At 36.3% G+C, this 13,593-nt stretch overlaps 1 long non-coding RNA gene across 1 annotated transcript; it reads right to left on the bottom strand.

Moving 5' to 3' along the window:
* Window positions 1-989: 989 nt before the first annotated feature.
* Window positions 990-13,565, bottom strand: LOC120319529. Its single transcript, XR_005559787.1, has 3 exons — window positions 13,269-13,565; window positions 11,600-11,687; window positions 990-2,913 (listed from the first exon to the last, which is right to left on the bottom strand). It is a non-coding gene; the product is annotated as an uncharacterized LOC120319529 (long non-coding RNA).
* Window positions 13,566-13,593: the final 28 nt, after the last annotated feature.

The raw sequence follows: 13,593 nt of genomic DNA, 5'->3' as shown, positions 1-13,593 counted from the left end.
ATATTGTGTTAATATAATTTTATTAAATTGATGCTAATATACAAAAGCAAGAACATTAAGACATTGCTTTAAAAACAATTTGAATGTGGAATTGGAAGGATTCAGTCTATCTACTTATGACAAGGGCATGCCTAAAATCAATTATACTCAGTAAGTTATAGATCATTTTCTTATACAAAGTGCTGCAGGGCAAACCTCTGGACCAGCAACTTCAGCTGCATCCATAAGCAACTGTCTGAACATTCTATATCATTCCACTGACCAGAACCAGTTGGTTAAATCTAGGCACAGTTTGTATTTCTAAGAAAACCTTTGTTATACAGTATTTTAGAAGCTAGGGCACAGTGGAAAAATATAGTAGATATCTAGCACATTGGGAATCTGTTAGATAAGACTATCAAGGTCCATGTGGGGGAAAAGAGGAGCTATCAAAAGCATTTTGCACAGGCAGTTTTTAAACCTGGAGTTGACCGTGACTAACAGGATAACATTGACCAGGGACGTCAAACTGCCAGTGTCATGGTTCCGACATAATAATAATAAAAACTTTATTGTTACTTTGAATGTACACCAATCGGCATACATCAAAATGAAACTCTTCAAAGAACTTCGATGCATTGTTTACCTTAAAGAATCTTTATTTGAGTAGCATAACATTGGCACTAACACAGTCGAAGCCAAAAACTGGATTCCCCTTCCCTGAGCACATAGTATCAAAGCACAGTTCCCTCCTCCAATTAACAGTCATAAATCACATTCTCCAATTAGTTTGAAATGCAGGCTCTCCCTCCAGTTCTTCAGCAGGCCAATTCTTATCATCTCTTATTTCATTAACCTTGGTTCACACCCTAGTCCAGTATTATTATGTCTATCTAAGCCAGTGTTTCTCAACCTTGACAATTCTGGGAGTTGAAGTCCACATGCCTTAAAATTGTCAAGGTTGAGAAATACTGATCTAAGCTCTCGTGCACATTCCTCCCCCCTGCCCCCCAGCATCATCTAACTCTAAAAGTAAAACGTAAGAAGAAAATGGTTGCATCCCTAACTTAGCAAAGCAAAAACATCCGATGTTAGCAGCGTTGACAGCCGCCCCGCGGGCTGGATGCGTCATGCAGAAGCCACATCCACTCCAGCTCCGTCAAGGGGGAAAAAGTTGTGATATGTCGTGACATCATGTGACGCAGCGTGTTTGACACTCCTGATGTTGACCATTGCCGTTCCTGTAATGATTATACAATTGAAAACAAGATAAATGCAATACCATGCTGTCTGTTAAACGGTATACATTTTTCTATCCAGCTTAGTTTATACACATATGTTCCATTTTGCAGTAGTTTTGCTGAAAGTTAAATACAAAAATATAACGTGTTTTACAGTTGTATTTAATACTTTTAAGAGTACCTCTAATGGTTTTATTATCCAACGTCAAATCCATCACAATTTCTATATGAACCTTGTTTCAGCATGACATTTTTTATGTTAAAGGAAAGTGTATATCTTCTATGTTTGATATGTGTTAAGATATTCTTTTTATGCAGCAATTTTAAATCCATATTTTGCAACAAAAATATCACATGTTTTTAAAATGATAGACAAATTCATCCATGGGCATCTTGTCCATGTATTATCACAAACATCCAAAGTTATTGTAATGGTTTTTGATAAAAGAAGCTGAGGTTGGAGGTTGATTTAGTTTTGTTTCTCATTGGAAGATGTTGCCATAGGAGGATGCTATTGGGCTGGCATCAAAGATGGAGTCTTAGAAAACAACAAAAAGAATTGGGACAAGAGTTTTAATGGAGGCAATACAATGGCTGATACAATCTATGATCTAGACACAAATGATTGCTCAGGATCTGTTATTTTAGTGAAGAGCAATAACACAGGACGGTTGGCATGTATCTGCAAACTTTTTTCAGGTTTGTGTTATTGATTGGCCAACTGGATCAGAAAGGCTTACCATGTGGCAAGTTGGTCATCAATTCATGCAAATTGACCACAAAATTTGAGAATCCTGATATATTTTCATATATTTTTAAGAATGATTAGAACTCACACATTTTGTGCTCATTTTGTAGAAAATGAGGAGTGCATACTTGGCAAAATCCCACTGACAGGACTAATGTTATTCAAATTTTGGGATAAGCTTGCCAACATCTAGGCTGTGCACATGCTAGGGTTATCTCATTTACTGTCTAGATGATATGTTTAATACAAACTTCTCAAAGAAACCCTGCTGAACTGGCAGAAATATATTATCAGCAAAGTGCTGTTTTGTTTCTAATTTTTAAAATGTATTTGAAAAATAGTCTGATTCAGAAGATCTCAAATATGGGGTTTTCCAAATCAAAAAAACTATCTAGAAAATTTTAACTATATGTGGTTTTCCCACTTGAAGGAGGAAAAGACCTATTCAATTCAAATAAGCTTTGAATGCACCTGTATAGGATTGTACTGTTTTTATTTATTTGGTTGTTTATTTGTTTTATTTATTTATTTAATATTTACAAATTCAAACCAGGCAGTTAAAATGCTTTTAAAATAGTTAAATTTCTACTTTTGTTTTTTTAGAAGAAAAGCAGCTGTCTTTTAAATATTATATTTAAAGTTAAATTTGAAAATGATGAGATATAACCATCAGAATCAGTAAAAAAAGTGTAAAAAATCAATTTAAATATAAATAAAATCCTATTTATATGAAATGGGGGGTGTCTTCAAAAGCTTATTTGTTTTAATAAGACAATTACAAGTTCAACTACCCCAAATGCGATTATTCTTTCAGATTGTATCTAAATTACGTCAAGTATAAGCAGGCAATACAAGCTAGCAAAGATCCATTAGCTCACAATACTTTTTGCAGACTTCTCAGGGTCATAAGTTCCTCAATTCGCAGCTGGAAATCAAGGTTTTAACCTGCATACAGTAAAAACAAATAGGTAATGTGTGAAAATAAAATAAATATGTGTGCATTTAACAATAAGTGAATTTACAATTCAGAGTGAGGACCTCAGATATATAGATATACCAAGTGCATATTATTCAATGCAGATGAAGAGAAAAGGGGTCTAACTTTTTCAGTAATCCTCATGTTCATTCAAAATGCTGTCTCTTCAAAGGCTGCTGCAGAAATGTCACTGTCATATTGTTATTTTTAGTGTGGTATTGCTGCACTTAAAAAAAAAATCACAATCATGAAGTCTTGAAATCATATTGACCATGCTGTTAATTGCTGAAATTGCATCTAAATAACTTTGTTTTTTTAATGCTAATTTTAATCCAACCAAGAAGCAGGCTTTTTGCTATAGTAAAAAATAAAACCTAATTATCTCCCAGGTAACATGCCTGAAGATGAATATAGGCACAAATAAATGTACCACATAGTAATTGTGTTCTTCATCAAATGTATACCATAGTAAAAAAAAATGAAATTACAGACATGATCAGTAATACCTATGGAAAATGGTATTAGAAAAAACATCTTGAAGAGAATTTGGAAGCTGTAACTAGTGCAGAATGCAATAGCGCATGTGTTTTTGGGGCCCCTTAGGTGGCCCATAGTACACTGCTGTTTTGCAAGCTGCACTGGCTGCTAGTTTGCTTCCAGGTACTATTCAAGCTGTTGGTTATTACTGTTAAGCTCCTTCATGGCATTGGTCCAGGCTATCTGAGGAACCATCTCACCCCAGTAGGTTTGGTCTACCTACCCATGCCAGTAAAAGAGGCATGCTACAGACCCCACCGGTCAGGAATTTTGGCTGGTGGGTGCAGAAGAGCCTTTTCTGCCATGGCTCCTGCCCTTTGGAACATCATGCCTCCTGAGGTGAGATCCACATCCATCCTTCTGACTTCCCATAAGGGTCTGAAGACCTGACTCTGCCAATTGGAGGCATCATGCCGCAAGTGGTTGATGATTAAGACAAGATCCCACCTTCCCTTATGTGCATCTTGCTCCCTTCTTCCCCATCTTTTAATTGTAAATTATTATTATTATTAAGATTATTGCTTCAATGTTTTATTGTCTTTTAATATTTGTAAGCTGCCCAGAGCCACTTCTTGGTGAGATGGTCAGCAAAACAAATCAAATCAATAAATAAAATCTGAAAATAATCAGGCACAAACTTGTAACAGTTCTTGGTAGCAGAATTTCAGTTAATGTAATCAAATTTCTTAACAAAAATATATATTTTAAAAAGAGTGAAAAAGAATCCATTCAATGAAGGTGGTACAGTGCTAAAGAGTTAACAAAGAAGTGGCAGAGATATTTAAACTCTAATTTGGCTCCCTAACAGAAATCTGTGTGTGGGCGTGAGTATGCACACGTAAACAAACACAGGGAACCAAATGAATAGAACTGAATTATGGCAATTATGAAGAACAGAATGTTGCAGGATGAAAAGCAGAATTGAAGCTTGAGAATGACAGAAACACTATCAGTTAATATACATTTACTTTGAACTTAATCTTTGAGACAAGATGAACTGTATGATAAGGTACTGAAAGTACATGTGACTATTATTTTGGAAGATCCTGGTAAAATGTCAGACAAAGGCAAATAACTTATCAAGCTCTTTATAGCTTAGCGTCTGCAGGACTATCTATTCCAACCAATTAAAGAGAACCTGTTACAAATTCCAAATTTTAAAGAGATTTGGGGGGAGTTGAAGCAAGAAGATGTTTCTTTCCTATGGCAGGATCACTGTGAAATGGCCTTCAAGAGAAATCTCTCTTTGCTGACATTTCAGAACTTCATGTAGCTGGGAATTGTTTCAGAGTTTATAATATCTTTCATTTTTCTTATTTTGATGTTTATGTTTTGGGTTGTGCTGCTTTTATTGTTGTTACAATGTTCAAATGACCTGTAGGCTATCACAGATGTTTTAATTGGTCTTTTTATATTTATTTATTACATTTAAATACTGCCCATCTTGCTTCCCAAAATGGCTTACAATACCAACTAAGTTGATGAGAGTATTTATTATTAAAATGAATTAGTTTAAAGAAATAAAATTAATAAATAATGTTGCCCCTTTTTTCAAAAGTAGAAGAATCCACAAAAATTGGGAAGTTTCTAGAACAAATCATAAAATACCTTTAAAATAGTGCCTAAAGTCTTGTCTTTGATTTTTTTGGGTAAGTAATTCTTTAGCAAATTGTAGGAATGCTACATATGTAACATATTAACATTTCTCCAAGCATTTAATAACATGTACCCAGGATATTCTTTAAGAAAATAATCAAGTAGGGGCTAATGTCATGTATTAAGGGTATATACTTTGGGCTTGAAAAATCATGCTTCAAGAGTGCTCATCAGTGGTTCTTGATCAACTAGAACAAAAAATCAACACCAAGATGTTAATTCTAGGCTCTGTTCATACTAACATTGGAAGTTCTCAATAGAAACATTAGACAAGATCCAGAAATTAAAGGAATGGAAATAAAAGACAAAAGTTACAAACTACAAGGATTTGCAGATGACTTGGTATTTATTTTAGAAGAACCGTTGGACACAATATCTAAACTACTGAAAAAGATAGAAGAATTTGCAGGACTGAAAATAAACAGAGGAAGAAAAAAAACAAAATAAACAGAGGAAGAAAAAAAACAAAGTTATAGTTAAAAATTTACCGATAAGCAAAAAACACAACTGTCAGAAAAAGCAGACTTACAAATAGTTAAGAAAGTGAAATATCTAGGAATATACCTAACAGCAAGATGTGCAATGATAAAAGAAGATAATTATATAAAATTATTGAATCAAATTAAAGCTTATTTGGAAAAATGGAAAAAATTACAATTATCAATGCTAGGAAGAATAACGACTCTGAAAATGAATATTTTATCAAAACTTCTTTTTTTATTTCAAACAATACCTGTAAAAATAGAATTTTTTTTTACGATTTGAATAGATTGATCTTGAAATTTATTTGGCAAGGAAAGAAAGCCAGAATCAAATTGAAAATGCTACAAGAAACTAAAGAAAATGGAGCATTTGGACTACCAGATTGGGCCTTATATTACCAAGCGTGTGCTCTAACATGACTAAAAGAATGGATAATTCTTAGAAATAAAAGGTTACTATATTTAGAAGGACATGAGTTATAATTTGGGTGGCATGCTTTTTTATGGTATCAAAAGAATAAAACAATAGATATTTCCAAAATGCACTATTATCTGTATGGGAAAAGATAAAACTTAAAATTTACACGAAAATCCCAAAATGGCTATCAACGATGGAAGCTTTCACACATCCAAATTTAGTTAAATTTGGAAAAAAATTAACATATAAGGATATTCTGAGTATAGATGAGAAATTAAAATCTAAACAAGAGCTGGAAGACCAAGGCATTGACTTATCATGGTGGCCCCGATTGCAAATACAATCGAGGTATGACGAAGATGTTAAAGCATATGGCTTTTATAAAGATTAGACAGTGTTTGATCAGGTGTTGTTGACTTCTGATGAAAAAAATATTAAAAAATTGTATAATTTTCGGTTGAAAATTCTGTTGAATTCAAAAATGGAAGACGAACAAGTAAAAGAAACAATGATTATATGGGCAAAAAACCTTGGGCATAACATAGAATTAGAAAAATGGCAAAATTTATGGGAAAGAAATTTTAAACTGACAATGGCTACTTCATATAAAGAAAATTTATATAAAATGTTTTATAGATGGCATTTTCCACCTATTAGATTAGCAAAATGTTTAAAAATATGTCTAGCAAATGCTGGAAATGTAATCAGAATCCTGGTACATATTATCACTTGTGGTGGACTTGTGTAAAAGCAAAAAAGGTTTGGAGTAAAATATATACATGGTTAGAAAAAATATTAGAAAAGCATGTAGATTTTAAACCTGAACTTTTTTTACTAGGCATAATGCCAGAAAAGTTTGATAAAGAAAATGTATATTTAACATTACATGTATTAACTGCAGTGAGGATCATATTTGCACAGCATTGGAAAAATGAGATAACACCATCGGAGGAAGTGATAATTAAGAAAATATTGGACTGTGCAGAAATGGACAGACTTACATTGAAAATCAAAGGAAAAGAAGACACAGTATACTTTCAAACATGGAACTTATTTTTCCAAAGATTAGAAAAGCGGGATAGAGAGTAAGAACTTAATCTGTATGACTAGGCAAAATTAACCCAGACAATACGTTACTAAGCACAGATAAATTGTAATGATAAAAAAAACAATAAAATACTTTTAAAAAAAGATGTTACTAGGTTCTGTATTCTTTAACAAATAAAAAAAAATACCAAGTAGAGGCATGTTTATCCAATTCGCAAATAAACAAAAATGTTGAATTCAGCAGGAGGTATTTTCCTGAACATAAGCAAAGCGCAACAAAAGAGCTCCTGCTGACTTCAAATCTCTGTCGGAAATAAAATTCAAAACAATCTTGGTAAGTTAGAGAAATGAACAGCCAAATAAAATAGCAGAGTAAAATTAGAAAATAGACAAATGTAAAATTCTTCATTAGGAAATAAAAACCAAATGTGCTGGTATTGCTTGGATGAGCAATACCTGATTTAATAATAGCATTTAATTTCGTACTAGAATAGAATAGAGCTGGAAGGACCTTGGAGGTCTTCTAGTCCAGCCCCCTGCTCAAGCAGGAGAACCTATACCAATGATGGCGAACCTTTTAGAGACCGAGTGCCCAAACCGCAACCCAAAACCCACTTATTTATTGCAAAGTGCCAGGGCTGCATCAGCATTGTGTTGCCCTCGGGGGGGGGGGCAGGGAGGCACCTCTGAGTGCCACCTCTGGCATGCAAAAACTGGGGGCGCATGCTGCAAGGCGCAAAAACCGCTGCCGCCACATTGCAAGATACAGATACAAGGCACTGCACCACACAAGAACGGGGCAGGGCTAGTGAGTATCACACAGGCACTAGCCCTGCCCTATTTGCAGTACATGCGTGCTCGTGGCCCAATGTGTTCATGGACGCATGTAAAATGCTAGTCGGCCACTTCGCCTCCTTTGTGCTGGGTGGGGCTCCTGCTTCAGATGGCGGTGGCGGCCTGATGGACATGCTCCTGGTGGCGGTGGTGCGCCTGCCAACAGAGAGGGCTCTGAGTGCTGCCTCTGGCACGTGTGCCATAGGTTTGCCACCACTGACCTATACCATCTCAGACAAGTGACTATCTAGTCTCTTCTTAAAAATCTCCAGTGATGGAGCACCCACAATTTCTCAAGGCAAGCTATTCCAATGGTTAATTGTCCTCACTGTCCGGAAGTTTCTCTTTAATTCCAGGTTGCTTCTCTCTTTGATCAGTTTCCAACCATTGTTTCCTATCCTGCCCTCTGGTGCTTTGGTGAATAACGTGACCCCTTCTTCTTTGTGGCAGAGCTCCTCACATACTGGAATACTGCTATCATGTCGCCCCTATTTCTTCTTTTCTTTAGACTAGCCACACCCAAGTCCTGCAGCTGTTCTTCATATGTTTTAGTCTCCAGGCCTTTGATCATTTTAGTTGCTCTTCTCTGAATTTTTTCCAAACTCTCAACATCTTTTTTGTGATATGGTGACCAAAATTGGTTGCGGTATTCCAGGTGTGGTCTCACTAGGGTTTTATAAAACGGTACTAATACTTCACATGTTCTTGATTCTATGCCCCTATTTATACAACCCAAGACTGTATTAGCTTTTTTGTCTGCTGCTGCACATTGCTGGCTCATAGTCAAGTGATCGTGCACTAGGACTCCAAGCTCCCTCTCACAGTTGCTGTTATACTAAATATAAGCTACACCCAAAATTACACCCAAAACTGAAATATGTCCCCTACAGAGAAAGATTACAGCACTAGGGCTCTTTAGCTTGAAACTAAAAGCTAAAAAGACACGAGAGAAATTTCTTTTTCTCTTACATCAGCATGACACCAAAATGAGGAGTGCAATGATATCATCATGCAGTTGGGACCATAACAAGGTGTCTTCTTTTGCCCTCCTTGTCCCTGCCCCCCAATATGCCAAATACTCTTTTACAATTTTAGAACTTGAGGTCATTACTGAAACTAAATGTAAAGAGATTCAGAATAGGCAAAAATGAATACTTTTTCTATCTGTGCAGTTAAAGTTTGGAATTTGCTGTCATAATGATATCAGTGCGGGAATGACATCAATATGGTGGGTTTTAAAAAGGGACTACACAGTTCATGGAAGGTCAGGCTATCAATGGCATACTCTTGCCTATTGAATTACACATAGCATATCTTAATAATGGTTACTGAAAATTAAAAGTGGAAGGGAGGGCTCTTGCTTTCCATTGGCTACTGTCACACAGAATGCTGGACTATGGGGACCTATGGCTTACATTTCAAAGGGAAAATGCTGAATTTGAAATACTGTCTTGCCAGAAATTCGATTTAGTTTGGTACTTTAGAAAAAGAAAACATAATTATTCAACTGCGTATTCTATCAGAAAAGATAAAAGAGTTATCAATATCCAAAATTAATTGTTAAAATGTATTATTATAAAAGAAACACCGTACTTCAGCTTGCAACAAACAGTTAAAACTAGTGTAAAACCTACTGAATTTTTCCCAGGTCCAGAATTTTAAATCATATAATTATCTGCTTTCAGGAAACTATCTGCTTTCCAGAAGAGCATGTGGAGGAAGCGTCGTTAACAAAAGGAAAAAAGTATTGAAAAACTATTATTAAAACTTGGAATTTAAAAAGAGACTGGACCGCCATTTGTCCAAAATGGTATAGGTTTCCTGTCTGAGCAGGGGGTTGGACTAGATGACCTCCAAGGTCCCTTCCATCATCATCATCATCATCATCATCATCATCATCATCATCATCATCATCATTATTATTATTATTATTATTATTATTATATACAGGCAATAGCAGGATAGACAACGAAGAAATACCTTGAAGCAAACTCTAACTGATTTGATAAGTTTGCACAATCATCATACTTCTCAAAGCCAGTTCTTATCTATTCTCAATATAAGTATTCAGTGTACAAATGTAAGGCAGAGGTCCCCAACCTTTTAGACACCAGGGACCAGTTCCGTGGAGAGAGGTTTTTCCGCAGACTGGAGGGGGCGCGGTTTTGTATGCTGCCTACATCTCGCAGATGGGGCTTTGCATGTTTGCACAGACCGGTTGCTGGCATGCCACGGACTGGTATTGGTCCACGGACCGTGGGTTGGGGACCCCTGATGTAAGGAATCCTCAGAAAACCAACATGCACATATTTATGTAAGTTATTAATTACATGAAAATTAGTTAAATTAATATGTACACTGGATAAATACATAGTCTGCTCTTGTTTCTAGAAAAGTGCCTTTTTTCTTTCTGCAAAAGTGCCCAATTATCATTATCCCTTTTTTATAGAATAGAAATGCACTTTATTAACTCTTTCAAGTGTTTTGGTTATTTCACTTGCAATATTTCCCTAACAAAGGTAGAAAAAGAACATTTGATAAAATCTACAGAATATGCCCTGCTAATTAGAACTCTGATTATTGTGTTCCTTTAACTGTTATTTTAGCTGTGTTGTGTATTCCAGATTTAATTTTACTTGTATTGTACACATTTATACAGAAATATAAAACTTACCTTAATTTTAGCTCTAACATATCATAAATAATGATGTCATCAAAACCTCAGGTCATGACCTACCTTTAAAAGTTTCTTGTTCCTCAACAAGATGGATTCTTTCATCCAGACCAAACAAGAAGTAGCAAAATACAATTTCACATTCAGTAAACCCAACCCTCCTCTTTCCTTTGCATCTTAAAACACAATATTTAATGTGTGATTTTTTTCTCTCTCCTGCCATATAAATTTAGATATATATTTTTGTTATTGATTAAATGGTACATCAGTTGTCAAAACAGCTGTTGTCTGAAACAAAAACATCATTCTTGGTGTTTAGAACATGCTTTTTGCTTTAAAGGTTATGGCCAATACTTGCTTTAAATGTTGTGATTAGAGTTCTCCTTTTTCCTCATTCTTTGACTTTACGTTTGCTTAACATAATTGTTTGGAACATGGCTCAAGATCCAAAACAAACAAACTCATTGGAATTCCAGCAACGAAGTTTTATTTAAGGCTTGGTGAGCTGAAACACATGTAGGAATCCAGCCACACCTTAAAAGCTATTTGACACATTTTTATATCCTACCCGTTGCAGATTCCTCCCTCCCCTATCACACTCAACGCCCCTTTCCTAATCATCCAATAAACTAATCCAGACCGCCTAAAACCACTGTACCTCCCATGTTCCAGGAAGCCCCTTTGTGCATGTCCTATCTATCATCATCTAACTTTCTATTAACAAAGCTCAATTCTTATATTTGTTTGTGGTTATACCTTTGCTACCTTAAGCTCTAAACTTTATCCTCAGTTTTTGTGTTTCCTCTACTTGCGGTTTCAGTTAGCTAGCAACTTCTGCTTTTCTTATTTATATGTAGTTCACTTGTCTGAATGTATGGCTTTCAGATGGCTTCTTCTATCGACCTTTAGACTCATGAGAAATTTCTGATTAATAATCTACTACTTTCATAATAATCCAAGAGAAACAAAATGAACTGCAAAGTAATAACTGAGGTTAATAATCTTACCCCTGTTGCTCGACTTCAGCAGAATAGTAAAGAATGCCAAACAACATAATCTGCTCTTGAAGGACATTTTGTGCATATTTTTTCAGTGCTTGAAACAAAGCCAAAGATACTGAGTTTAAGCATAATACATGAATTACACAGGGAAAAAGAAAACCACAAAAATAAGTTCTTACAGAGGTCATACTAAATTATAGAATACAGAAAGCAAAATACTTGATTCACATACTGCTTTTTTGATTTATATTTTTAAGGCATGAAGTCTTAAAATTGCTTTTGATAAAATTGATTAAAATTTGTGCATACTTTTACAAAGCTGACAGTCACAAATCAAATGTGTATTACTGTTTCCCCAAAAATAAGACCAGGTTTTTTGTTTTTTTTTTTTTGTCTCTAAGTGGCACCAGATCTTACTTTCAGGGGGTGTCTTTTATACTCAACTCTGGCACTGACAGCCCCGCCAAGCTGGCCCACTTCTTCTGACCAAAGGAACAGCTTCATTCTGCAGCTGCATTCCAGCCTGCATTTCCTAGTCAGGCCTTTCCAGAAGGCCTATGCAGCTGAGTACCGAGCTATAGATTCAATTCATAGCTTGGTTCTCGGCTGCAGTGGTCTTTTGGAAAGGCCTGCAACTAAGAAATGCAGGCCTGGCTCCAGAAGACGCCACAGAAGTGGGCTAGAGAGAGGCCTGGCTGCAAGGTGAGTGGGTGGGGGGTGCGTGGGTCAGCTCCACCCCCACCCCCATTCTAGCTTGATTTTTAGGTGTGTGCCTTGCCCCAAAACTAGGGCTTTTTTTGAGGATAGGGCTTATATTAGGCCCATCCCAAAAATCAAGCTAGGGTTTACTTTTGGGGTAGGCCTTACTTTTGGGGAAACAGGTAAATCATAAGAGCTGGATGCAAATTTAATATTCTTTATAGTTGACCTCTGAAGTGTGCTGTGTGATGGCCTATAGGTAAAGACGCTTGCCTCCCACTTGGGAGGTTTGAGAGTTCAAGCCCCAGACAGGGTGCAAAGAGAAAATATCTGCAGCCAACTCTGCTTAGGTGTCAGGAAGGGCATCCAGCCAATAAATGCTCAGCTCCATCAGTCAACCCAACTCCACCCTAAACAAAGGGCCATCAAAAGAAAAAAATAGACTCTGAAGTGCAAGTTAATTGGTTAAAGTTCCAGTTATTTTAATGAGTTTAATATAAGTAAATCAATCCACGGTAGTTCATAGTATCTATAAAATCAGTGCAGCTATTCCATCTTTTCTCCATTAATATTGTTTCTTGAGGAAAAATGGTGGAAGAAGTGGAGACAAAAACCGAAAGCTATGATTGGAGGATGAACATATGGACTTTTTGTGAATGAATCAAGTTGATTACACATACAAACCAGTTACCTGGCTTTTTTTTTTCAGGAATGGCTACTCATGCACTATTTTTCTCCAAAGTCTTGTCAGCATTCCATGCTTAGCATGCTCAGTCACCTCCTTCCCTCCTGTTTTGTTTTCCCTAAATATTTGTTTTGCTTTGCAAATGTGCCAGGTATTTAGGGGATTCTCAGAGATCTCATGGGCCCTGAAATCAATTCAGTTGGTTTCTATACTACAACCTTATGATCCATTTTACATTCTTCTAATCTAGTGATGCTCATCACTCCTTGTGACAATTAATCCCATACTTACTTTTGTAAGTATCCTCTATTAGTTCTTTGTCTTAGAGCTGCATCCTTTATCACCACCTGAAAGCCTTGGCAGATGGGGGCAGGGGGTATAATCTTGGGCAAAGCCCTGCACGAAAGCCACCGCAAACCTGCTGTGTCTTTAAAACGTGTCACAAGACGCCTTTGAAATGTGGCTTTTCTCACAACCCCCGCGTTTAGTATCGTTCACGAGCAGCATTGGGAGCTCCAGCATTGGCGTGACCTGGTAAGGTGAGGGCGAGCAGGAAGCTCCGCACGGGGGCGTTTCGGCGTGAGATTTCTGTTTTTCCCAAGTGGGACGTGGGCAC

The sequence above is a fragment of the Crotalus tigris genome, unplaced genomic scaffold, assembly GCF_016545835.1.
Source record: "Crotalus tigris isolate CLP2741 ecotype Arizona unplaced genomic scaffold, ASM1654583v1 scf7180000017601.7605149639:7615979, whole genome shotgun sequence".
Taxonomy (NCBI): domain Eukaryota; kingdom Metazoa; phylum Chordata; class Lepidosauria; order Squamata; family Viperidae; genus Crotalus; species Crotalus tigris.
Note: the sequence above shows the minus strand (reverse complement) of the source record. Positions and strands in the feature narration are given on the sequence as shown.